This window comes from Lagenorhynchus albirostris, chromosome 11 (genome assembly GCF_949774975.1).
Source record: "Lagenorhynchus albirostris chromosome 11, mLagAlb1.1, whole genome shotgun sequence".
Classification (NCBI taxonomy): domain Eukaryota; kingdom Metazoa; phylum Chordata; class Mammalia; order Artiodactyla; family Delphinidae; genus Lagenorhynchus; species Lagenorhynchus albirostris.
The window spans coordinates 27,961,444-27,986,110 of NC_083105.1; the positions used below are offsets into that span (position 1 = coordinate 27,961,444).

General features: G+C 40.9%; 1 non-coding gene across 1 annotated transcript; it reads right to left on the minus strand.

The window, feature by feature from the left end:
- Nucleotides 1–22,517: 22,517 nt before the first annotated feature.
- LOC132530141 (U6 spliceosomal RNA) lies at nucleotides 22,518–22,624 on the minus strand. Its single transcript, XR_009543697.1, has one exon. It is a non-coding gene; the product is annotated as a U6 spliceosomal RNA (small nuclear RNA).
- Between the last annotated feature and the right edge of the window lie 2,043 nt (nucleotides 22,625–24,667).

Sequence of the window (24,667 nt, forward strand, 5' to 3'; positions counted from 1 at the left end):
CTGGGGGAAACAGAGACTCCACGCTTGGAGGGCACACACAAAGTAGTGTGTGCATTGGGACCCAGGGGAGGGAGCAGTGACCCCAGGGGGAACTGATCCAGACCTACCTGCTAGTGTTGGAGGGTCTCCTGCAGAGGCAGGGGGTGGCTGTAACTCACCGTGGGGACAAGGACACTGGCAGCAGAAGTTCTGAGAAGTACTCCTTGGCATGAGCCCTCCCAGCGTCTGCCATTAGCCCCACCAAAGAGCCCAGGTAGGCTCCAGTGTTGGGTTGCCTCAGGCCAAACAACCAACAGGGAGGGTACCCAGCCCCACCCATCATCAGTCAAACAGATTAAAGTTTTACTGAGCTCTGCCCACCAGAGCAACAGTCAGATCCATCCACCACCAGTCCCTCCCATCAGGAAACTTGCACAAGCCTCATAGATAGCCTCATCCACCAGAGGGCAGCCAGCAGAAGCAAGAAGAACTACAGTCCTGCAGCCTGTGGAACAAAAACTACATTCACAGAAAGACAAGATGAAAAGGCAGAGGGCTATGTACCAGATGAAGGAACAAGATAAAACCCCAGAAAAACAACTAAATGAAGTAGAGATAGGCAACCTTCTAGAAAAAGAATTCAGAATAATGATAGTGAAGATGATCCAGGACCTCGGAAAAAGAATGGAGGCAAAGATTGAGAAGATGCAAGAAATGTTTAACAAAGACTTAGAAGAATTAAAGAACAAACAAACAGAGATGAACAATACAATAACTGAAATGAAACCTACACTATAAGGAATCAATAGCAGAATAACTGAGGCAGAAGAATGGATAAGTGATGTGGAAGACAGAATGGTGGAATTCACTGCCACATAACAGAATAAAGAAAAAAGAATGAAAAGAAATGAAGACAGCCTAAGAGACCTCTGGGACAACATTAAATGCAACAACATTTGCATTATAGGGGTCTCAGAAGGAGAAGAGAGAGAGAAAGGACCCGAGAAAATATTTGAAGAGATTATAATTGAAAACTTCCTTAACATGGGAAAGGAAATAGCCACCCAAGTCCAGGAAGCGCAGAGAGTCCCACATAGGATAAACCCAAGGAGAAACACACCGAGACACATAGTAATCAAACTACCTAGGGAGACACATAGTAATCAATCAAAGTTAAAGAAAAAGAAAAATTATTGAAAGCAGCAAGGGAAAAATGACAAATAACATACAAGGGAACTCCCATAAGGTTAACAGCTGATTTCTTAGCAGAAACTCTACAAGCTAGAAGGGAGTGGCATGATATACTTTAAGCGATGAAAGGGAAGAACCTACAACCAAGATTACTCTACCCAGCCAGGATCTTATTCAGATATGACGGAGAAATCAAAAGCTTTACAGACAAGTGAAAGCTAAGAGAATTCAGCACCACTGAACCATCTCTACAACAAATACTAAAGGAACTTCTCTAAATGGGAAACACAAGAGAAGAAAAGGACCTACAAAAACAAACCCAAAACGATTAAGAAAATGGTCATAGGAACATATGAATCGATAATTACCTTAAACGTGAATGGATTAAATGCTCCAACCAAAACACAGGCTCGCTGAATGGATACAGAAACAAGACCCATCTATATGCTGTCTACAAGAGACCCACTTCAGACCTAGGGACACATACAGACTGAAAGTGAGGGGATGGAAAAAGATATTCCATGAAAATGGAAATCAGAAGAAAGCTGGAGTAGCAATACTCACATCAGATAAAACAGACTTTAAAATAAAGAACATTACAAGAGACAAGGAAGGCCACTACATAATGATCAAGGGATCAATCAAAGAAGATATAGGGCTTCCCTGGTGGCGCAGTGGTTGAGAGTCCGCCTGCCGATGCAGGGGACGCTGGTTCATGCCCCGGTCCGGGAGGATCCCACATGCTGCAGAGCAGCTGGGCCCGTGAGCCATGGCTGCTGAGCCTGCACATCTGGAGCTTGTGCTCTATAACACGAGAGGCCACAGCAGTGCGAGGCCCATGTACCGCAAAAAAAAAAATAAGAAGATTTAACAATTATAAATATATATGCATCCATTATAGGAGCACCTCAATACATAAGGCAACTGCTAACAGCTATAAAAGAGGAAATCGACAGTTACACAATAATAGTAGGGGACTTTAACACCTTACTTACACCAATGGACAGATCATCCAAAATGAAAATAAATAAGGAAACAGAAGCTTTAAATGACACAATAGACCAGATAGATTTAATTGATATTTATAGGACATTCCATCCAAAAACAGCGGATTACACTTTCTTCGCAAGTGTGCACGGAACGTTCTCCAGGATAGATCACATCTTGGGTCACAAATGAAGCCTCAGTAAATTTAAGAAAATTGAAATCATATCAGGCATCTTTTCTGACCACAATGCTATGAGATTAGAAATGAATTACAGGGAAAGAATCGTAAAAAATACAAACACATGGAGGCTAAACAGTACGTTACTAAATAACCAGGAGATCACTGAAGAAATGAAAGAGGAAATCAAAAAATACTTAGAGACAAATGACAATGAAAACACGACGATCGTAAACCTGTGGGATGCAGCAAAAGCAGTTCTAAGAGGCAAGTTTATAGCTCTACAAGCCTACCTCAAGAAACAAGAAAAATCTCAAATAAACAATCTAACCTTACACGTAAAGGAGCTACAGAAAGAACAAACAAACCCCAAAATTAGCAGAAGGAAAGAAATCATAAAGATCAGAGCAGAAATAAATGAAATAGACACAAAGAAAACAATAGCAAAGATCAGTAAAACTAAAAGCTGGTTCTTTGAGAAGATAAAATGGATAAACCATTAACCACACTAATCAAGAAAAAGAGACAGAGGACTCAAATCAATAAAATTAGAAATGAAAAAGGCGAAGTTACAACAGACACCACAGAAGTACAAAGCATCCTAAGAAACTACTACAAGCAACTGTATGCCAATAAAATTGACAACCTGGAAGAAATGGACAAATTCTTAGAAAGGTATAACCTTCCAAGACTGAACCAGGAAGAAGTAGAAAATATGAACTGACCAATCACAAGTAATGAAATTGAAACTGTGATTAAAAATCTTCCAACAAACAAAAGTCCAGGACCAGATGGCTTCACAGGTGAATTCTATCAAACATTTAGAGAAGAGCTAACACCCATCCTTCTCAAACTCTTTCAAAAAATTGTGGAGGAAGGAACACTCCCAAACTCACTCTATGAGGCCACCATCACTCTGATACCAAAACCAGGCAAAGATACTACAGAAAAAGAAAATTACAGAACAATATCACTGATGAATACAAATGCAAAAATCCTCAACAAAATACTAGCAAACAGAATCCAACAACACAGTAAAAGGTTCATACACCATGATCAAGTGGGATTTATTGCAGGGATGCAAGGATTCTTCAATATTTGCAAATCAATCAATGTGATACACCATATTAACAAATTGAAGAATAAAAAACATATGATCATCTCAATAGATGCAGAAAAAGCTTTTGACAAAATTCAACTCCTGTTTATGATAAAAACTCTCCAGAAAGTGGGCATAGAGGGAACCTACTTCAACATAATAAAGGCCATACATGACAAACCCACAGCAAACATCATTCTCAATGGTGAAAAACTGAAAACATTTCCTCTACGATCAGGAACAAGGCAAGGGTGTCCACTCTTACCACTATTATTCAACATAGTTTTGGAAGTCCTAGACACGGCAATCAGAGAAGAAAAAGAAATAAAAAGAATACCAATTGGAAAAGAGGAAATAAAACTGTCACTGTTTGCAGATGACATGATACTATACATAGAGAATCCTAAAGATGCCACCAGAAAACTACTAGAGCTAATCAATGAATTTGGTAAAGTTGCAGGATACAAAATTAATGCACAGAAATTTCTTCCATTCCTATACACTAATGATGAAAAATCTATAAGAGAAATTAGGGAAACACTCCCATTTACCATTGCAACTAAAAGAATAAAATACCTAGGAATAAACCTACCTAGGGAGACAAAAGACCTGTATGCAGAAAACTATAAGACACTGTTGAAAGAAATTAAAGATGATACCAACAGATGGAGAGATATAGCATGTTCTTGGATTGGAAGAATCAATATTGTGAAAATGACTATACTACCCAAAGCAATCTACAGATTGAATGCTATCCCTATCAAATTACCAATGGCATTTTTAATGTAACTAGAACAAAAAAATCTTAAAATTTGTATGGAGACACAAAAGACCCCGAATAGCCAAAGCAGTGTTGAGGGAAAAAAACGGAGCTGGAGGAATCAGACTCCCTGACTTCAGCCTATACTGCAAAGCTACAGTAATCAAGACAGTATGGTACTGGCACAAAAACTGAAACATAGATCAATGGAACAAGATAGAAAGCCCAGAGATAAACCCTCACACCTATGGTCAACTAATCTATGACATAAGAGACAAGGATATACAATGGAGAAAAGACAGCCTCTTCAGTAAGTGGTGCTGGGAAAACTGGACAGCTACATGTAAAAGAATGAAATTAGAATGCTCCCTAACACCATACACAAAAATAAACTCAAAATGGATTCGAGACATAAATGTAAGACCGGACACCATAAAACTCTTAGAGGAAAATGTAGGCAGAACACTCTTTGACATAAATCACAGCAAGATCTTTTTTGATCCACCTCCTAGAATAATGGAAATAAAAACAAAAATAAACAAATGGGACCTAATGAAACTTCAAAGCTTTTGCACAGCAAAGGAAACCATAAACAAGATGAAAAGACAGCCCTCAGAATGGGAGAAAATATTTGCAAATGAATCAATGGACAAAAGATTAATCTCCAAAATATATAAACGGGTCATGCAGCTCAATATTAAGAAAACAACCAGTCCAAAAATGGGCAGAAGACCTAAATAGACATTTCTCCAAAGAAGACATACAGATGGCCAAGAAGCACATGAAAAGCTGCTCAACATCACTAATTATTAGAGAAATGCAAATCAAAACCACAATGAGGTATCACCTCACACCAATTAGAATGGGCATCATCAGAAAATCTACAAACAACAAATGCTGGAGAGGGTGTGGAGAAAAGGGATCCCTCTTGCACTGTTGGTGGGAATGGAAATTGATACAGCCTCTATGGAGAACAGTATGGAGGTTCCTTAAAGAACTAAAAATAGAATTACCATATGATCCAGACATGCCACTACTGGGCATATACCCAGAGACAACCATAGTTCAAAAAGACACATGCACCCCAATGTTTATTGCACCACTGTTTACAATAGCCAGGACATGGAAGCAACCTAAATGCCCATTGACAGACGAATGGATAAAGCAGTTTTGGTACATATATACAATGGAATATTACTCAGCCATAAAAAGGAATGAATTTGGGTCATTTGTTGAGACGTGGATGAATCTAGGGACTGTCATACAGAGTGACGTAAGTCAGAAAGAGAAACACAAATATTGTGTATTAACGCATATATGTGGAACCTAGTAAAATGGTACAGATGAACCGGTTTGCAGGGCAGAAATTGAGACACAGATGTAGAAAACAAACGTGTGGACACCAAAGGGGGAAAGCGGTTGTGGGGTGCGGGTGGTGGTGTGTTAATTGGGCGATTGGGATTGATATGTATACACTGATGTGTATTAAATTGATGACTAATAAGAATCTGCTCTTTAAAAATAAAAGAAAATTCAAAAATTAAAAAAAAAAAATCTCAAGTGCTCAGCTCAGAAAACCTTGCTCACCATCATATCAGGGACCCACAAAATTCCAGTATTCCTCCACAGATAATTACAGGGACAAGAACATTAAAAGGAGAATCTGCCAGAAGAATTTGAGGTCACCATTTGGTGCTCAACCATGGACTTTTCTCTTATTGTATTCACTCTCTGTTGCTGCAGAACAAATCATCCTATAAGTTTGTGAGTTAAAACAACAAATGTTTATTATCTCATGGTTTCTGTGGTTCCAAAACTCAGGGGTGGCTTAGCTGGGAGCCTCTGACTCAGACCTCTCACAAGGTTGCAATCAAGGGGTTGGCAGGGCTGCGTCATCTCAAAGCTCCATTGGAAGAGCATCTGCTTCCATGCTCACTTATGTGGCTGTTGATGGCCTCAGTTCCTTACTGGGCTGCTGGCTGAAGACGTCACTTCCTGTTAAGCAGACCTTTCCATGGAGCAGCTCACAACATGGCAGCTGACTTCATCTAGAGCCAGCGAGCCAGGAGAGGGTGTGTGTCCAAGACAGAAGGCACAGTCTTTTCGTGACCTAATCTTGGGTATGGCATCTCATCACTTTTGCTGTATTCTATTCTTAGAAGTGAGTTACTAGGTCCAGCCCACACTCCAGAGGAGGGAATTACACCAGGCATGAAAACCAGGAGGTGGGGATCCTTGGGGACACCTCAGAGGCTACCTACTGTACCTCTTACTTAATGTGATGGAATAGGGAATTGGTCCCTCAAAATCACATAGCAAGAGAGCCCAAGGAGGGAACAGGAGCCGGGAACCATCAGTGGCTCCTGCTTTGTGGGCTCCTTATCGTATTGGCCTCTGAGACTTCCCAAATGTAGAGAGCACAGGACTTATTACTACTGCAGGTAACGTCTCCAGCCCTTGGTTCTTTTTCCAGCTCTGAAGGTCGCATCGGCGGGGTTGGGGGCAGCTGGCCCAGCGTGGCATCAGGCAGTGGAGCATTCCACTCCCAGTGGTAGCAGCTAGAAAACCGCCAGACATCTTGGAGACGTCTCCTAACACAGGGCCAAGCCACTGAAAGGCTTTCCTGGTCCCTGGGAATCAGAAGCAGTAACCTGTAGATAACTATCTTAGAGCCTATAATTGCAGACCAAAAAGTATTTCTTTTAAAACTAATTATTACAGAGATCAGACCTTTGGGTTTACTTGCACCATTTTAAGGCAGCACAGCAAAGTGGTTGAAATGGTTTTCAGGGTCAGAGTTGAATTTGAATGCTGGCTTATTAAGTCAGTGAACCTCACAAAGTCCCCCTTTTCTCACCCGTAAAGTGGGGGTGACATTAGTGCTGCCCTACCAGGGTTGGTGGGACTGGGCATCGTCTGTGGGAGGAGTTAGTCCTTATGGCTGTGGTTATAATAATGATGATGACATCTGTGGGAAATGTATTCCTCAACCCTTCATGTTTTGGTAGAAGGGCTGGGATTTTTACTCCAATTCCCAGAAATAGAAAGCGGGAAGAAGGCTTCCAGCTTCTCTCTGTCCCTGCACTACCTCCCTCCTGGAAAAGGAGGCATGGCATCCTGACTGAGACTGGGGAGAAGAAAGGAGCACACTCAGCTCCCGTTTGTTGGCCTTTCTGCAGAGGAAGGACTTTTTCATTTGCTCTTCACTGTACTGAAAGCTTATCTAGGCAGATTCTGCCCTGTCAGAGGGGAGCCATACAGTTTTGGGGGGTAAGTTCTTTTTTATGGAGGGGGATATTCAGGAAACCTAATGTGGTAACATTCTCCCATCCAGCTGTTATCAGTCGTAAAACTGTGAGTTTGATCTTAACTATCTGTATTTTAAAATTAATTTCACACAGGCAGGAGTGGTGTCACTTCTCAGCTCCCCCAGCCCCCCTCAGTGATCATTATTAGTGTTTAGTCAGCTGTGCAAACTGCCTCAGATATACATGAAGGCAAAAACAAAGGTGAGAACATTCCCCGCTGCATCTTCCTTTGTTGCTCTGGAGACCTCTTGCACCTTTGCGGGGCGATGCGGGCCAGATTTGGGGATTAAATTATCCCCGGTGCTTTTCTCTGGTTCTGTTTGGTGTGTATGCAGCACGTCTGACTCCTGCAGGCACATGGTGTTACTGCAAGCCTGGGGGCCTTCCCGCAGAGTCCCCCACCTCCCAGGGCAGATGTGTGGGAGTGAGCTTGCCTGATGCTGAGGCTGGAAAGCTGGGCAGGTGGCCAAAGGGGGTTTTAGTACTTGATCATTAAATCTTCTAGCTCCTGGTTCTCAAATAAGAGTCCTGTGCATATTGACTTATCTCATCGTCCCCCTCCTCCCCTTCCTTCTGCTCTGTGGTCACTTTCTCAAACCCCTGGTCTCAACCATGTGGGTCTTTCCCAGCACTCATGGTGTGCGTGTCACTGAGGGGTTATTCACCTACTGCCCTCTCCCTCCAAGACTGTAAAGTGGATGAGAGGACCCTTCCTCTGAAGTTCTGACTACAATTTGGGAGTGATATGACTTGCCTAGAGGGCCTTCATATCTGGTGGCGTGGACCAGTGAAGTACTGTTTCTGTTAGTTTTGTTTACTCTTATTAAGGCTCTTATTATTTTTTCATCCTGGGAAACATTGGAGTACAAAGTACAAAGTCAATTATGATGAGGGTCCTATGGAAGCTTTATAAAAAAGCAGGTCTTTCGGGACTTCCCTGGCGGTCCAGTGGTTAAGACGCTGCGCTTCCACTACAAGGGGCACAGGTTCAATCCCTGGTCAGGGGAACTAAGATCCTGTATGCCTCGAGGCTCTGCCTGGGGGCAGGGTTGGGAGGGGTGGGAAGCAGGGCTTTGGATGTATGTAGGCAAGAGCAGCTAATTTGGAAGGTAATCCTGATAACCCACACTAGTCAGTATTCTGCTCTAAGCACTTTTAGGTATTTACTCAGATACTCCTCAGAGCAACTCTAAGAGATTTTACAAATGAGGAATCCAAGACGGAGGTAAGATGTCTTCTTACCTGGCATGCTTCTTGTAAATGGAAGAGCTATGGTCTTAACCCAGGCTGCTTGAATCCAGGACCTGCCATGTTGATAGTACGAATGGCTTCTCAGAAGAGGTGGCCTTTAAGATGAATCTTGAAAATTAGATAAGATTTGGATTTCGGGAGACTGGTGGTAGTTGGGAGGGGAGGATATTACAGGTGAAGACAAAGACAAAAGGGATGGGGAGAGGTGGGGCATAGGTTCCTGAGCTTGGCTGGAGTGGAGGGTAAGGAAGGAGAGAGAGAGAGCATGTTGGGATGGTAGGCTGGAGCCAGAGCCTTGAGTGCTGTGTTCTTCCTTTTTTTTTTTTTTTTTTTGGTTTTTTTTTTTGCGGTATGCAGACCTCTCACCATTGTGGCCTCTCCCATTGCGGAGCACAGGCTCCGGACGCGCAGGCTCAGCGGCCATGGCTCACGGGCCCAGCCGCTCCGCAGCATGTGGGATCTTCCCGGACCGGGGCACGAACCCGTGTCCCTTGCATCGGCAGGCAGACTCTCAACCACTGCGCCATCAGGGAAGCCCTCTCAGTTTCTTTCTTACATTCCCCAAACTCTCTCTGGATGGACCCAGGCTTCCTCCTTAGGACTTGGAAGTTCCTCTCGAGTCTGATTCTGACCGCAGTGCACAAGGAGGAGCTGTTGAGAGTGGAGATGATAACGATTCCCCCATGGAAAACAGGGTCAGGGCACTTAGGGGAGCAGCAGCCCTTGAATTGCATTGATTTTCATCTTTTAATTCTTATTTTGTGTCTGGCTTGCAGCACTGCTTTCTCTTTTAGTGGCTGGCAATCACATCTAGTACTTCATCAAGAAGCCATGACCCCTGGAACCAATATAATGCTCTCTGTCAATTGTATCTCAGTAAAAAAGAAATAGAGGCCAAGTCACTAAACTACAAGATGATTTTCTTACAGAGTTGCCAATGGGTGACTCTGCTAATCTGAAAGCTTTGTTGCTCTTCTTCTCTCTTGCCTCCTCCCTCTTCCCCCCCCTTCCCTTCCCTCTCTCTTCCCCTCCCTCTCTCTTCCCCTCTCTCCCCCCGCTCCTGTGGAGGAAAAGTATTGATGAGTCAGACTTTACAAGTTCTGCACACCTTCACAGTTTTCAGAGGGTGTCTCCAAAGAAGAAGAAATGTGTGGTCTACCAACAAGGTCATAATCATCTTCATGATTATGTGGTTGAGGTTTTCTGGCTAAATGTATTCAGGCTCTCCGGTGTCCTGGCCAGTGCCCTTTGCAAGACTGATCTGCAAATTCTCCTGAAATCTCTCTGGGGTCTTTGTCTTTTATAAAAGAGGTTAGATCCAGCTAAGAACTGCCATCACAGATGGCAATGGAGTGCCAACCCAAGCACTCAGAGACCAGAGTTCCCGATTTCTACCCAAGGACTCAGACTCAGAATCACCCAAGGGTGGTAGTGATTCCATTTAAAAGAGCCCTCAGAGGAATATGGCACTCAAGCCAAAGGTCAGAGCTAATTTTGATACAGAAAAGTCACTCTTCCAGGAACTACTTTTCTTCTTGTCTTTAAAAAAATCCCTATGTGTTAAAGGACGTGTTTTTCCTGGCCTATATTTTCCCTTTCCAAATTATTATTTTATTAGCTGAACTGCTGTGTTTCTAACCTACATTCAGATCATGTTGACAAAACCAGAAAACAGCAGAGCCTTCTGAAGCTCCAACTGGCTATAAAATCTCTTCTACGATAAAAGGATTGCTTTCCATTTAACAAGGGAATCCACAGATCGGTATCCTCCAGCTTGGTGGTCAATGGAAGGAAAAGGAAAGGCCTCCACTTCCTTCTACCAACAGAATTCAGAGTGATAGCGGGGAAAACACAGATGCTCATCTGAGCCAAGTTAAGTTGATTTGGGAGATTCAGGGGCAGGAACTCGTGATCTCCTTTGCAACCATATCTTTCCTGAACTCACTCTCATCCATCAGCTGCTGTCAACATCATACTGGCTGGGAGTTAATTTCAGCCTTGCTGTTACTTTCTAAAAGCTATCAATTCTTCTGACACTTAATAATTGCATGGTGGTGTGGCATCCAAGGTCAAGGCCCATCAGTATCCTAAAATATACCACTAGGGGGTCATTAATAATAATGAAAATAATAATAGAAAAGTACTAAAATATTCACTTACTTTTAGTCTGGTTTATTTTAGAATCTTTTAATATCTTTCATAATTTAAGACCCATTAACTTATGTTAATTCCGGCATAAGTTGGGAACCAACTTCTTGTATTTGCGAGAGACCTAGAATTGAAGTCCAGGGATGGGATTCTGACGATGGTGTGACCTACGATAAATTTATTCATCACAGTGTACCTCAGTTTCCTCATCAATACAGCAGACATATTATCTCCCATACCTACTGCACAAGGTATTGGCAGTAAAAGAACTTTGGCCAGTATGAAAACTGTGTGTAAGTGCATTGGATTGTTGTTGTCCTTTATTATTTTCAGAATTTTCCCCCAGTTTTATTGAAATATAATTGACATACCTCACTTATGAGTTTAAGGTGTAAAGCATAATGGTTTCACTTACATATATTATGAAACTTACATATATTGTGAAATGATTACCGCAGTCAGTTTAGTTAGCATCAATTATCTCACATAGATACAATAAAAAGAAAAAGCAAAAACAATTTTTCTCCTTATGATGAGAAGTCTTAGGATCTACTCTGTTAATGACTTTCCTACCCTACAGCAGTGTTAACTGTAGTCATCATGTTGTACATTACATTCTTCCTTATAAGTGGAAGTTTGTACTTTTTGAACACCTTCCTTCAATTCCCTCTCCCTTCACCACTCCTGCCCCCCACCCCCTGAGAATGTTTTTTAGTCAAAAAAAATCATTCCAATATCAAACACAAGCAGAGTTATGTTCTTATGGCTGGGGAAGAAATACACAGAAAATACACGGTCTCTCAGCCTTGAGGGTCGGGCCTGGGAGGGAAGATGGGGTGTGTGTGGGAGGGGCCTCTGCGGATGATCCATGACTGACAGAGAAGCAACACCCAAAGAGCTCCCCTCCTACCCAAACTTTTAGATGGAAGGTTAACTACCAACTATCTGTGGCAGTCTTTTTACATTCCTTCTTGTGAGGATATTTAATACAATTTAGCAATCATTATGTCAACATATTTGGTTAAAATTTTTTGAAAAGGCATCGTTTTGGAGAATGTGCTCAAGTCCAGCAGCTCCAAACCAGCCCTCCCTCCAGCTTTGTCACTACAGTTGCATTCTTTTTTTTTTTTTTTTTTGCGGTACGCGGGCCTCTCACTGTTGTGGCCTCTCCCGTGGTGGAGCACAGGCTCCGGACGCGCAGGCTCAGCGGCCATGGCTCACGGGCCCAGCCGCTCCGCAGCATGTGGGATCGTCCCAGACTGGGGCACGAACCCGTATCCCCTGCATCGGCAGGCAGACTCTCAACCATTGCGCCACCAGGGAAGCCCTACAGTTGCATTCTTGCTTCTGCATCAAATGTAAACAGAAGGTCAGCCTGGGAGTGGACAGATGTGATGAGACAGTGACCTTCCTTCAACTAGGAGGGCCTGTGACACAAAATTCCACATCATTAGGAGAGCAAAACTTACCAGTCTAGGAGTTTCTGGCAAGCAGATGGTTACCGGGTTCAAGTCTGTTCAGGGGAGAGAGAAAATAGAGAGCTAGGGATGGAAGGTAAAGGATTGAAGATACGGCTTTCACAAGAAAAAAAGAGGTGGAAATCAGTAAATATCGTGCTTAGACCTGCATATGGAGTCACCCTCTGTGAGGAGGGAGGGGCTGGAAAGGGGACAGGAGGAAGACAGTGATCTGAGAGATTCATAGGCCAGGCGGGATGGACAGTTATGTTGTCTTATTGTTATTGTCCCCTGATTGTCATTTTGGTCAGGTTTGATGAGTTGTTGTAGAGCAGTGAAGCGTTTCAGGATCACACCTTTGATCACTAAAATCCCAAGCAAATGGCATTACTCAAGACCCACAAATACAGGTGCTCTGCCGGTACCTGCTGCAGTTTGTTAGCACCCCTGCAAGTGCCTGGTCAACAGAAACTAAACAGGTTTTGCAAATGCCTGTATTGTTCCAATGATTGTGTCTCCTAGCTAGGATTGAGACAAAACTTGTTTGGTATAACAAATCTATGTTGAATCCACTTCCCGTATGCACTTTTCACGTTCTCTTACGAAAAACAAATGAAGAAGCATTTTTTGCAACTGTAAAGGTGACAACTTAAAAAATATTATTAAAATCCCGTTCGTTATGTAGGATATTATGTATGCAAATTTAGATGGAAGGAGAGGGAATTGAATGTCATTTTATATAGATATTATGCTTCAATTAATAAAAGTATAGTGATTCCTCATGTTCTATGAGTTGTCAAACATATTTATCTTCTAGATTATTCTCAATAAAGTTTCATGAGTTCTTTTTTTGATTTTCTACTGCTAACAGAGCTAGATGATCAAAACTTACATAATATGCTAATTTCAAGGGCTGCATAAGATATATTTTGTTTATTCTCAATTCTCATGTGCAATATGAATAAAATGTATACAAAATATAACAATTGGTCAGCATAACAAGGAAACTATTAAGAATTTCCCACATTGGAATAGAAAACTGACATTACTGTCCAAACTAGAAATCTCTGCAGGCTCAGGAGCAATATGTTTGCTACTAGACATTGGAGGAGTATTTTTACACCTTGCCTTGAGTACTCATAACAGTTTGGCAAGGTAATACTATTCCCCTCTGCCCCCCATTTTACAGATGGGGAAACTGAAGCCCAGAGAGATGTCACTGTTGTAAGGGAGCACAGTTAGCAAGTGGGTAATACGAATTTAAACCAGGCCTGAATCCAAATGCCCTGCTCTTTTCACTGCGTGCGTTTCCTTCTCAGTAGAGGGGATACTGAAAATACTGATTCTCTTAACTCTTTCCTTATTTCAGTAGGTTACAGCCACAGGCCTATATGTTTGCATGATGGAGATCTTGAACCAGCATTACTTGAAAGGAACCCATTTGGGGAAGAAAAAAGAGAAATCCTAAAATAATCTTCTGGTGATATTTATCTTGTAAGTGGATAAGCACACCACGTAGAGAGGTATAACCTGTGTAATTCTGGAGCTTACAAAAGACTCAGGTGGCAGACATTAAGTTGCTTCAACGTCACACCCTCAACCTGTCTCCAAGCTTTGTAATATTATACATAGTACTAGGACATCAACTGACGAATCCATTCTGCTTCTATGTTGTTCTTTCTATTTTATAAAATGTTTTTCCATTGATTATCTCATTTTGTCCTCACATATGCATATAAAACTAAAGAGCTAATAAAGACAAACTTTAATGATTCTCCATTTAGAGGTGCAGAGGGTTTCAAAGACTTGCTCTGTGTCCCGTAGACAGTAGGTGGCAGAGGTGGGATCATCCATCTTTGTCCTAGGAGGGCAGATCCACTGCTTTCCTGGGGCCCCCTTGCCTCTCATTGTTGCCCTGCAGTTCCCCTGAGCAACTCTGTCCTTGGGTTTTGCCTGTGGTGTACGATAACTTTTCAAAGCTGGCAGGAAAAACATTTGCTTCTCCCCTCATCATCTTCTGTGAAGGATGCAGTGTTGGCCACACAGGGGATGGGGAGCTCCCCAGGATGGGGATTTTGCTGCTATATTTTCAGCATTTAATACTTGGCATTGGTAACTAAGTGAAATCTGTTAATGGTGTAAGTATCCTGTTCTTATTAAAAGCTTATAAATTGTTATCTTTTCAGAACAAATGAGGACATAATTACTTTTTCTGGATAATCTTAAAGTATTCTAGTATCTCTCCAACTCTCTTTTCTTTATTCTATTCTGCTATATTAAGTTGGCTCTGGGGGAACATCAGACATTTTATGTCCTTTTTCCAAAGGTTTTTAAGGATGAAGGTGTCATTGGATACTTTTCTAAATTCTAATTCCTAACATTTGTAGTAGAGATTCAATCTCTGCTCTTATTTTTCTAAAACCTTGCTATGAGTCTCTTAAAACACCACTGGCCAGTTCTTGTGCATTATTCCAGGTAATGTCATTTAGAAATTCTCTATTGAAATGTTTAGCCTTGTGATTTGTTTCCAGCTAACCATTTACAAACTAAAACTACTGCAGGGAGTAGCATAATTTTCTGGACCAACTCCCCTAATTTTTAATCTGAATTTTATTTTATTTATTTTTTGTGGTACGCAGGCCTCTCACTGTTGTGGCCTCTCCCGTTGTGGAGCACAGGCTCCGGACGCACAGGCTCAGCGGCCATGGCTCACGGGCCCAGCCTCTCCGCGGCATGTGGGATGTCCCTGGACCGGGGCACGAACCCGTGTCCCCTGCATCGGCAGGCGGACTCTCAACCACTGCGCCACCAGGGAAGCCCTAATCTGAATTTTAAATGCAAAAAGGAAATGGACATTTTCAAGAGTACAGCACTCTGTGTGTGTGTGTGTGTGTGTGTGTGTGTGTGTGTGTGTTCAGCTCTTCAAACTCAGAAGTTTGGTTTATGACCCTGGTTTTCACTTGGAAACACCAAATGTACTATTTATTAATCAAACTTTATATGGTGTAACTTCTGATATTTTAATTCAAGCCTTGTGTTCTATAATTGCTTTGAAAACCTCTGATACCCATATCTCTTCCCAGAGAACTTTCCTCTGGTAATTTTCTTCCTGTACCTTAAACCTGTGAAAATATGGTTCAAATGAATTATATTTCTTTTTGAAGCAACAAATCAATGGCGTCATCCATCCACATTCTCATCTGGAAACTTCAGAAGTTTTCCTGCTCCTCTGTGTCTCTCACTACCTTCATCCAGTCAGTAGCCAAATCTTGCAAATTCTAATTCAAGGTGAAGATTCCCCTTCTTTCTTCACCGCCAAGGGCTCAGCTCAAGCCTCACAGTCTCCTGCCTGCTCTATTCCCATCAGCTTCCTCTCTGGACTTCTGGTGTCTGGTATCACCTTGCTCCAAATCATCTGCTACACCCCATCAGATGATTTACCCCTAGGCATAAAACAATAAGAACAACAATGACAAAAACCAAAACAGGCAAACAACCTCACATTTGGTTATTTTCTGATTCAAAAGCCTCCATTACCTATATGGAAACTGTCAAAGATAAACAAAGCTGGATACCAGTTAAATTGGAAAGGGCAGATTTTAATCAGTAATGTACTACTGCCATAAGGAAAAGAGTCCAGCATGAACTGAACTCAATTTTAATTTGTAGAGAGGAGACTGAACATTTTAAAGGAAGAATGAGGGAATAGGGAGGTGGTGAACAGGGGCTCAGTAGAGACAGGGAAGTGAAAAGTTATAAGAAGTGAGAAGTGGGAATTGGTCCATGTGAAACCCATCTGGGTTTACTAACCGGCACTTATTAAAGTTAGGCCCCTACCTTCCCACAGAGGCTTGGAGACAGGGGCCTTATCTTCACCTGCTGGCTAGAACAAACAGTAAATTCTTCTGGCAGCCTTGAATTTCCTCAGGCAGACGTTTTAAGGGGAACTAGGGTCATCCTAGGGATGCAGCCTTGAGTTGTTAGAAATTAGTTAGTGTTTGTTCAAGTCTTTTGTAGGCCAGGGTTGAGGCCTAGTCAAGAAGAGGCCTTAGAGGAGCTGACTAGAATTTGGTCAAGGAGAGAATTATCTGTGAAAGCAAATGCAAAATCTTGGGCTTGGCAGTTAAGACCTTGTGTATCTAGACTTCCTTATGTCTTATTAGTGCCCACTCACCCCATGATCTTTATGTTCCGACCATATTGATTTTCTCCTTCAAATGCATGCACTCTCTCAGACCTGTACTTTCAAATGTAGTGATTCCTCTTCCTGAAATCCTTCCTTCAGCAGAGGAAAGTGAAATCGCTTCTCTGACAATTTCTTCGAATTCTGGGGCCATATATCCACTTTCCTCTGGATTCTTGAAGCACTTTGCTCATAATTTAAGCATAGTACACTCTACCTTGTCCTGTTGTTTTCTGTTTCTTTGTATGTCCTTCCTGCCCACAAAACTGAGTGGTAAGACAGAGGGACTATGTTATTCCAGCTTTTGCTAAATGTCAGTATTTAGCATACATACCCCCTTTGCAAGTTTTGCAACCATGATGTTTCAGTGAATGGTTGAAACTGAATATTGGGATATATAGGAAAAGTCAGTATCTACATCATATACACTAACTGCATTTCCAAACAGTATGGTGCCTGAACATCCTGCAGTAGACAGAAAAGAGCCAGCAGACAGAATAAGGCAGTGCTGAGATGGAATATGGTGGAGACAAGTGAGAGCATGTGGAAGAGATCTCACATTAGGGTGGAACCTTGGACCCAGTGGTGTCTGATATACCACTTCTGCCTTCCCTGGCATAAAGTCTAATTGTGCAGAAATTGCAGTGTGTTTATCAATACTCATTTCCTCCTCCTCTGGTGCACACAGCTAGGCTACAGTTCCCAGCTTCCCTTGTACTTGGATACGGGCTTGAATTCTCACCAAATGTGCTGACACACACAACCTATTTCCAGGCTTAAACCATTAACACATCCCACGAGGAATCTTTCATTTCCTTTTCTTATCATTGGGTAGGAGGCTGAAGTCTTGGAGAAGGGTGGATCCTGTGGCCATCTGACTAGGATACCACCATGGAACAGTGGCATGAGCAAAAAATAGATGTTCATTATGTTATGACACTGAGATTTGGGGGTTTAACTTTTTAAGCAACTAGTGATTAATACCTTAACTAATCCATGTAGAAATTAACCTTTCATTGCTTAAGCTAATTTAGGCTACATTTCTGTCACTTGCAACCAGAGGGCCCTGCTAACATTTGGCCACTTGAATGCAATTAAAACAAAGGAGTGGCAGTGGAAAAATACTGGACTTAAAATCAGAATCCCCAAGTTCCTTGTCCTTGATCTGTTCACTTTGTAATTTTCATTAAGTGCATTTGGGGTTTACATTTGTAAATTGATTTAATTTCTTGGGTTTGACTTTACCATGATGATTTAGCTAATCTAATCTCCACCTCCATTACTTGATTCCCTCTGCTTCCACAGTGGCACGGTGGAATTTACTGGTTATTTGAGCAGGCAATCAGGCCAGTGATTGTACAGTCTTTCTATTTTGTGATTGCTTTCTTTTCATGTACTTGGAAAAAAAAATCCCAGAGATAATCTTAAGAACTTCTTCCTATGTGAAATATTTTAAAAAATGATTTTGGAAATTTTCAAGCATACACAAAAGTAGAGAGAATAGCATGACAAACTGCCATGTAGCCATTATCAGCCTTCAAATATTATCACCATAATATTTTGCCCATTTTCTATTCCCTGTCTTCCCCTTTTTTTTCCATTGCTATAGTATGTTAAAGCAAATTCCAAGCATAATATTATATCATGCCTAAATGTTTCTGGCTGCATGTGTACATGTATGTCTGTATATGTATATGTATTATATATACATTTATATATGTATGACTATATGTTAAAATATATAAATATATATATTTGTGTCCCGAACCTAAGCACAGTGCCTCTTTATATCTCACAAAATTGGCAGTGATTCCTCAGTGACATCTAATTTCATTTAAAATTTCTCCAGTTATCTTAGGAATCCTTTTACAATTGGTTTCATTTCAATCAGCATCCAAAAAAAGGAAAGATCCACATATTGCATAAGGTTGGTGCACCTTTTGAATTTAATCTGTAGGTGACTGTAACAGTTACCTTTAGCTGCTGAACCGCTGCAAAACTTGGTGGCTTAAATAAACAGCCTTTTATTTAGCACAGGGTTCTGTGGTTTGACAATTTGAGCTGGGCTCAGGTGTGATTCCGTGTGGGTCAGAGGAAGTCTGGCTGGGTGGAGGTAGGGGGCTCACTGAATGGTTCATCTTTGCCCTGTGTGGTCTCTCATCCCCCGGAGGCTGACCTAGGTTTATTCACGTGGTGCCAGGTTTCCCTACACAGTACGTGGGAACTCCACAGCTGCTTGGAGCCTCAGCTTGCACTGAACATACTGCCTTGTCACATTCTAACTGGCCAAAGAGGTCAGAAGGGCAGCTCACAGTCAAGGTGTAGAGAAGTAAACCTTACCTTTTAATGTGAGAAGTTGCAAAGTCACATTACAAAGGACATGGCTCCATAAGAAGAACCCACTTATAGACACCTTCTATTTCTTCCCAGGCAAATATATTTGAACTTCTATAACCCTTAAAAGCTGTCAAAGAATACTTATTTCCTAAAGTTTATATATATATATGTATGTATATATATATAATTGAATAAAAAAGTATATTTTTATTATTTATTTAACAATGTTGTGTTAGTTTCAGGTGTACCTAAGTTTATATTTTAAGTGCAAACTAACTATTCTTGAGCTAGTAGAAATCGATCACTAAGTTTTGAGGAACACTGGATTAGGAGCCATAAGATATTTTTGTTCCTATATAAAAATTTTATCTCATTTCCTTCACATAGCAAGTTCAATTAATGGATGCATTTATTTCAAACACACCTTTACAATGTCTGAAAAAAATTCCTTAAGAAACATAACTAGAGCATAATAAAAGGTTTTGAATAATTTTAATTTCAGCATATGTGTAGCAGATTATTTTTTTCCTCTTCCTAGAGGGTTACCAAATGCATGGGAACCATCAGGAAGGGAATTCTGATTCTCTGGTCCAAGGCAGTAATTTAATAGGAGACAAAGAAAGCTATTTATAGAAGCTATCTGTAGACCAAGGGCCTAATTTATGTGGTGGGAACATTTCTGCCAAATAATTTGTAATAAAGAAAAATTATCAACTGTTAAAGACCTTGCCAGGTCAGCTTAATTTGGTAGTAAAGGGAGGTGATGAGAAGGTTGATAAAACAGCTATAAATCTTTACTGAATATATAGCTTTAATTGTCTGGCATTAAACTTACAGACTTCACTTGTGATGTCCTGGAGCCAGTTTGTACCAGCTGGTGAGAGCCAATTGTGTTTATCTCTTTCTAATTCCATGTTCAATAAAGTCACATTGTTAGCTTGAAATTGGCCAGGGTGGGAGTATACACCTTGGGGATTGGACAGCCAATTTTTTTTGTTTGTTTTTTTTTAACATCTTTATTGGGGTATAATTGCTTAACAGTGGTGTGTTGGACAGCCAATTGTTAAACATTTACAGCATACCACTGGCCATTAACCACATAAAAAAAAAAAGACAGGTGCTACTTCCTAGGAATATTCAAAGGAAGTTTCTTCTGCAGTGGAGGACAGCCATAATACAGCAGAGGAGGGCTCCCCTTGGCATCTTTTCCATCAACCTGTGTCTCTAGATTGCTGGTAGCCCAGTTTGATGTGGGTAAAGAAAGAGCACCTTTGAGAAATGAAAAGAAGCAGAGATAAGAGAAAGGATCAGGAGTTGTGCTTGGTTCTTTGCTTATCCTATCAACTCAGACTGTCATCAGACTAAAGCTAGATGTGTTTAAACATCCCCTGAGTCTTAAGGAAGAAAGGAAGAGATTAAAGCAACACTTTCTACATTAGAGGATTCTGCCATTCAACCCTGTGTGACTCTCTTACCTGCCACAGTTTCTCATCTGTGAAACAGAGACAGGACACCTGTTCCTCCCCACTGTGCAAGTAGTTATGGTTAATGCCACGTTGCCTCACACTTTAGGGTAAGAAATGGAATAGGATGAGATTGTTGAGAAGAGTCGGGGCTCTCTGGAGAAAGAGTTGGAAGTCATCAGTTAAAAGTTGAGTCATCAGTTGAAAGTTCATGTGCCAGCAGTATTGGCATCCCCTGGGAGCTTGTCAAAAATGCGAAGATCCCATCCGGACTTCAGAATCAGAATCTGCATTTTAACAAGCTCTCGGGATTTTTATGCACATTATAGTTTGAGAGTGATTTAAGTGGTGGTTTATTCATGGCACGAGAGAAACACCTATATGTTTTCTTACAGAGTGCATTTTGATCTTATTGTTAGCTCCTTTTTATTTCTTAGTCTTTGTTTTTTCACTTTAGGTTCCCATTTAAGCTTCATGCTTAGCAAACGGCTTGGCCTTTCCAGGGAAAACATTTACATAGTCATCATAGTAGAAAATGTATATTGATTTACCTAAAATAGTGGAAGGACGGGGATGGTGAGTGTTAACTCCTCATCGATAATAGGAGAAATCAATAGATGAGGTATAAAAATGGAAAGATTAAGAAATAGCTTTCTTTTTATTGTATTTATATGCGATGATGGATGTTAACCAAGCCTATTGTGATAATCATTTCACAATATATGTAAGTCAAACCATCATGCTGCACACCTTAAATTTATACAGTGCTCTATGTCAATTATTTCTCAATAAAACTGGAAAAAAATATCAATGTCAGCATATTGTTAAGAAATATGAAAAGCAGCAATCAGGATTAAAAAGAAAATGGCTAAATGATTTAAAGCAGTTGGCTCTGGAAAGTGGCGCTAATCTTAAAAAAAAAATTCTGACTGGATTATTTTTTTCTTTAAAAAAATATTTTTTTAATTTAAGAATTTTATTTTTTCAATACAGCAGACTCTTATTAGTTATCCATTTTATACATATTAGCGTATATATGTCAATCCCAATCTCCCAATTCATCCCACCACCAACAACCCCTCGCCACTTTCCCCACTTGGTGTCCATACGTTTGTTCTCTGCATCTGTGTCTCAATTTCTGCCCTGCAAACCGGTTCATCTGTACCATTTTTCTAGGTTCCACATATAGGCGTTAATATACGATATTTGTTTTTCTCTTTCTGACTTACTTCACTCTGTATGACAGTCTCTAGATCCATCCATGTCACTACAAATGACCCAATTTCGTTCCTTTTTATGGCTGAGTAATATTCTATTGTATATACATATCACATCTTCTTTATCCATTTGTCTGTCGATGGGCATTTAGGTTGCTTCCATGACCTGGCTATTGTAAATACTGCTGCAGTGAACATTGGGGTGCATGAGTCTTTTTGAATTATGGTTTTCTCTGGGTATATGCCCAGTAGTGGGATTGCTGGGTCATATGGTAGTTCTATGTTTAGTTTTTTAAGGAACCTCCATACTGTTCTCCATAGTAGCTGTATCAGTTTACATTCCCACCAACAGTGCAAGAGGGTTCCCTTTTCTCCATACCCTCTCCAGCATTTATTGTTTGTAGATTTTTTGATGATGGCCATTCTGACTGGTGTGAGGTGATACCTCATTGTAGTTTTGATTTGCATTTCTCTGATGATTAGTGATGTTGAGTATCCTTTCATGTGTTTGTTGGCAACCTGTATATTTTCTTTGGAGAAATGTCTATTTAGCTGTTCTGCCCATTTTGGGATTGAGTTGTTTTGTTTTTTTTTTTTGATATTGAGCTGCATGAGCTGCTTGTCAGTTTTTGGAGATGAATCCTTTGTCAGTTGCTTCATTCGCAAATATTTTCTCCCATTCTGAGGGTTGTCTTTTTGTCTTTGTGTTTTCCTTTGCTGTGCAGAAGCTTTTAAGTTTCATTAGGTCCCATTTGTTTACTTTTGTTTTTATTTCCATTTCTCTAGGAGTTGGGTCAAAAAGGATCTTGCTGTGATTTATGTCATAGAGTGTTCTGCCTATGTTTTCTCTAAGAGTTTTATAGTGTCTGGCCTTACATTTAGGTCTTTAATCCATTTTGAGTGTATTTTTTGTGTATGGTGATAGGGAGTGTTCTAATTGCATTCTTTTACATGTAGCTAAAAATATGGAACGCTTCATGAATTTGTGTGTCATCCTTGTTCAGGGGCCATGCTAATCTTCTCTGTATTGTTCCAATTTTAGGATATGTGCTGGTAAAGTGATCACTGGACTATTCTTTTAAAAATATGTGCACATATAACTTTGATATCATTTAATGATTTAATGCAATCTTGTATTTTATGCATTCCTGTAAACCACCTTAGATCCTTTCTGAGAACAAGGTGGAATATAAACAACTATGCAAAACCAAAAATCTTCTCCAGGGAGAACAAGTAGCCTATGATTGTGGCTAAAATAGGAAACAATGGTTTATTCAGGAAAAATGTGTCAAGTACGGTAACATAGAGAGGAAATGAGATATTCATACCAGTGATGACCTTATATTGATGACCTTATATATGTGGGATGAGAAGAGGAAATCTGGGAATAAGAAGACAGATGGAGAAGCTATATGAAGTTGTGGTAGTATAATATTCCTGAGAGAAGTCCATCTCACCAGGAGAGGAACTTTTCTCAGAGACTTTTCCCCTTGTAATTTATTTGACAGAGATGAAAGACTGATGTGTTCTGCAAGAGGCAGAAACAATGAAGTTTGGGAAAACAAACCACAGGACAGGAATGGACTTTAAATTCATTTAGGGCAGTAGTTTCCAAACTTTATTTTAGCCGTTGAAGTTTTTTTCTTTTTCCTCCAAATGGGATCTTACTCTGAACTCTGATGTAGTAAAACAGAAGCAAGCAGAACTTCTGAAGTTGAAGCAGGGAGATGGAAGGTCTGTGGCCAGCCTGGTCCCATGAACCTCCCTCTTGCCTTCAAGATGCTGAGAGCTCTGAGGAACATAAGCAGAAAGTAAACTAGGTGGCAGCTCACAAACATCCCTCACTTCCTAAAGCTTGGGGAGACGCTTATGGTCACATGTAAGGTCAATGGCAGAGCCAAGTCTTGACCTCAGTGTTCTTGACTGAGTCCGGTGTTCCTTCCAGCGTACATTAGCGCTGCCTGACACAGTTGGAGGGGCAGTCAGCTCCAAGAGACTCGAAAGTCTGCGAAGACTGGAATTAGGTTTACTTCACTGTTGTAGAATGCTTGGCCTGCACTAGGCCCTCAAGAAGTATTTGTTGAATAAATGAAATAGGTGACATATACAATGTCATAAGTTGATTTACTCCTTGATGCTTTTAGGGAGTGAAATGGAGCTGAAAGATGTGAGAGTCTCTTCTTCAGGAAGAGAGGTTAGTTCCTGGAAGATAAATCATTTACTGTTTTCATCTCCGTGAGCCTAACATGATCCTTGCGCTGTTCCTTTCCAGTTTAGTACTCCTCAGCCAGAGTGTCTTCACTTGTTTAGGTTTAAGATCTTTTTGGTCTTCCTGTCTTTGAATAGCCCAGAATGCAGGCCACTTTTTAAACCAGCTCGTTCATAAGCTTTCGTTCTGTGGAGATTGACTTTAGTTATGGAGATAGATAGATCTCGTTTCACAGATCTGGAAGTTGATGTGAAGGCATCCCCACAGTAGCATCTCAGAAGAATCTTTATTCAGTTTAAGCCAAGCCCTCTTCAGCTTTTATTTTGCAACAAAACAGAAGTGGCACCTGGGCATAACTCAACTGTGATCACTCACTGTAATTGCCTTTTAATGGCTTATCTTGAGAAGGGGACTTGTGCACAAAATCTGTGTGTTGGTGTCAGAGTTTCCATTTAGCTCAGGTTTACCTGAGATGGAAGCTAAGGGCAATTTATTTGGTGACTTCCACCTGTGTCTTAATAGGTGCCTCACCTTCTCAGGTGTCCTGGGCAATTGACCATAAGAATGAACATCAGGAGAAATGCACTGAGAGGAGAAAGGAAAGGGTGAGCAGCTATCAGCTTTTCAGATATCAGAGTTACAGGCGTTAGCTTAGCTTGGCTGCCAGCCCATTTTCTAGGGCCCTGCGGTGTCCATGTTCACTTTGTTTTTCTTTGGAAGAATTAGCAAAGGTATTGGTTGACCTACCGGCTGCACCCTGTAGCTGAAACAGCCTGTTTAGGTCAGAGTAAAATGGTTAGTTATTCTTCCGCCCTATTAGTTATTCCACTGCACTGAAGTTACCTTTCCAAAGAAGCAGCCTCAAAGATCATTTTATCCGCAGTGCCAAGGGGTGGGCCA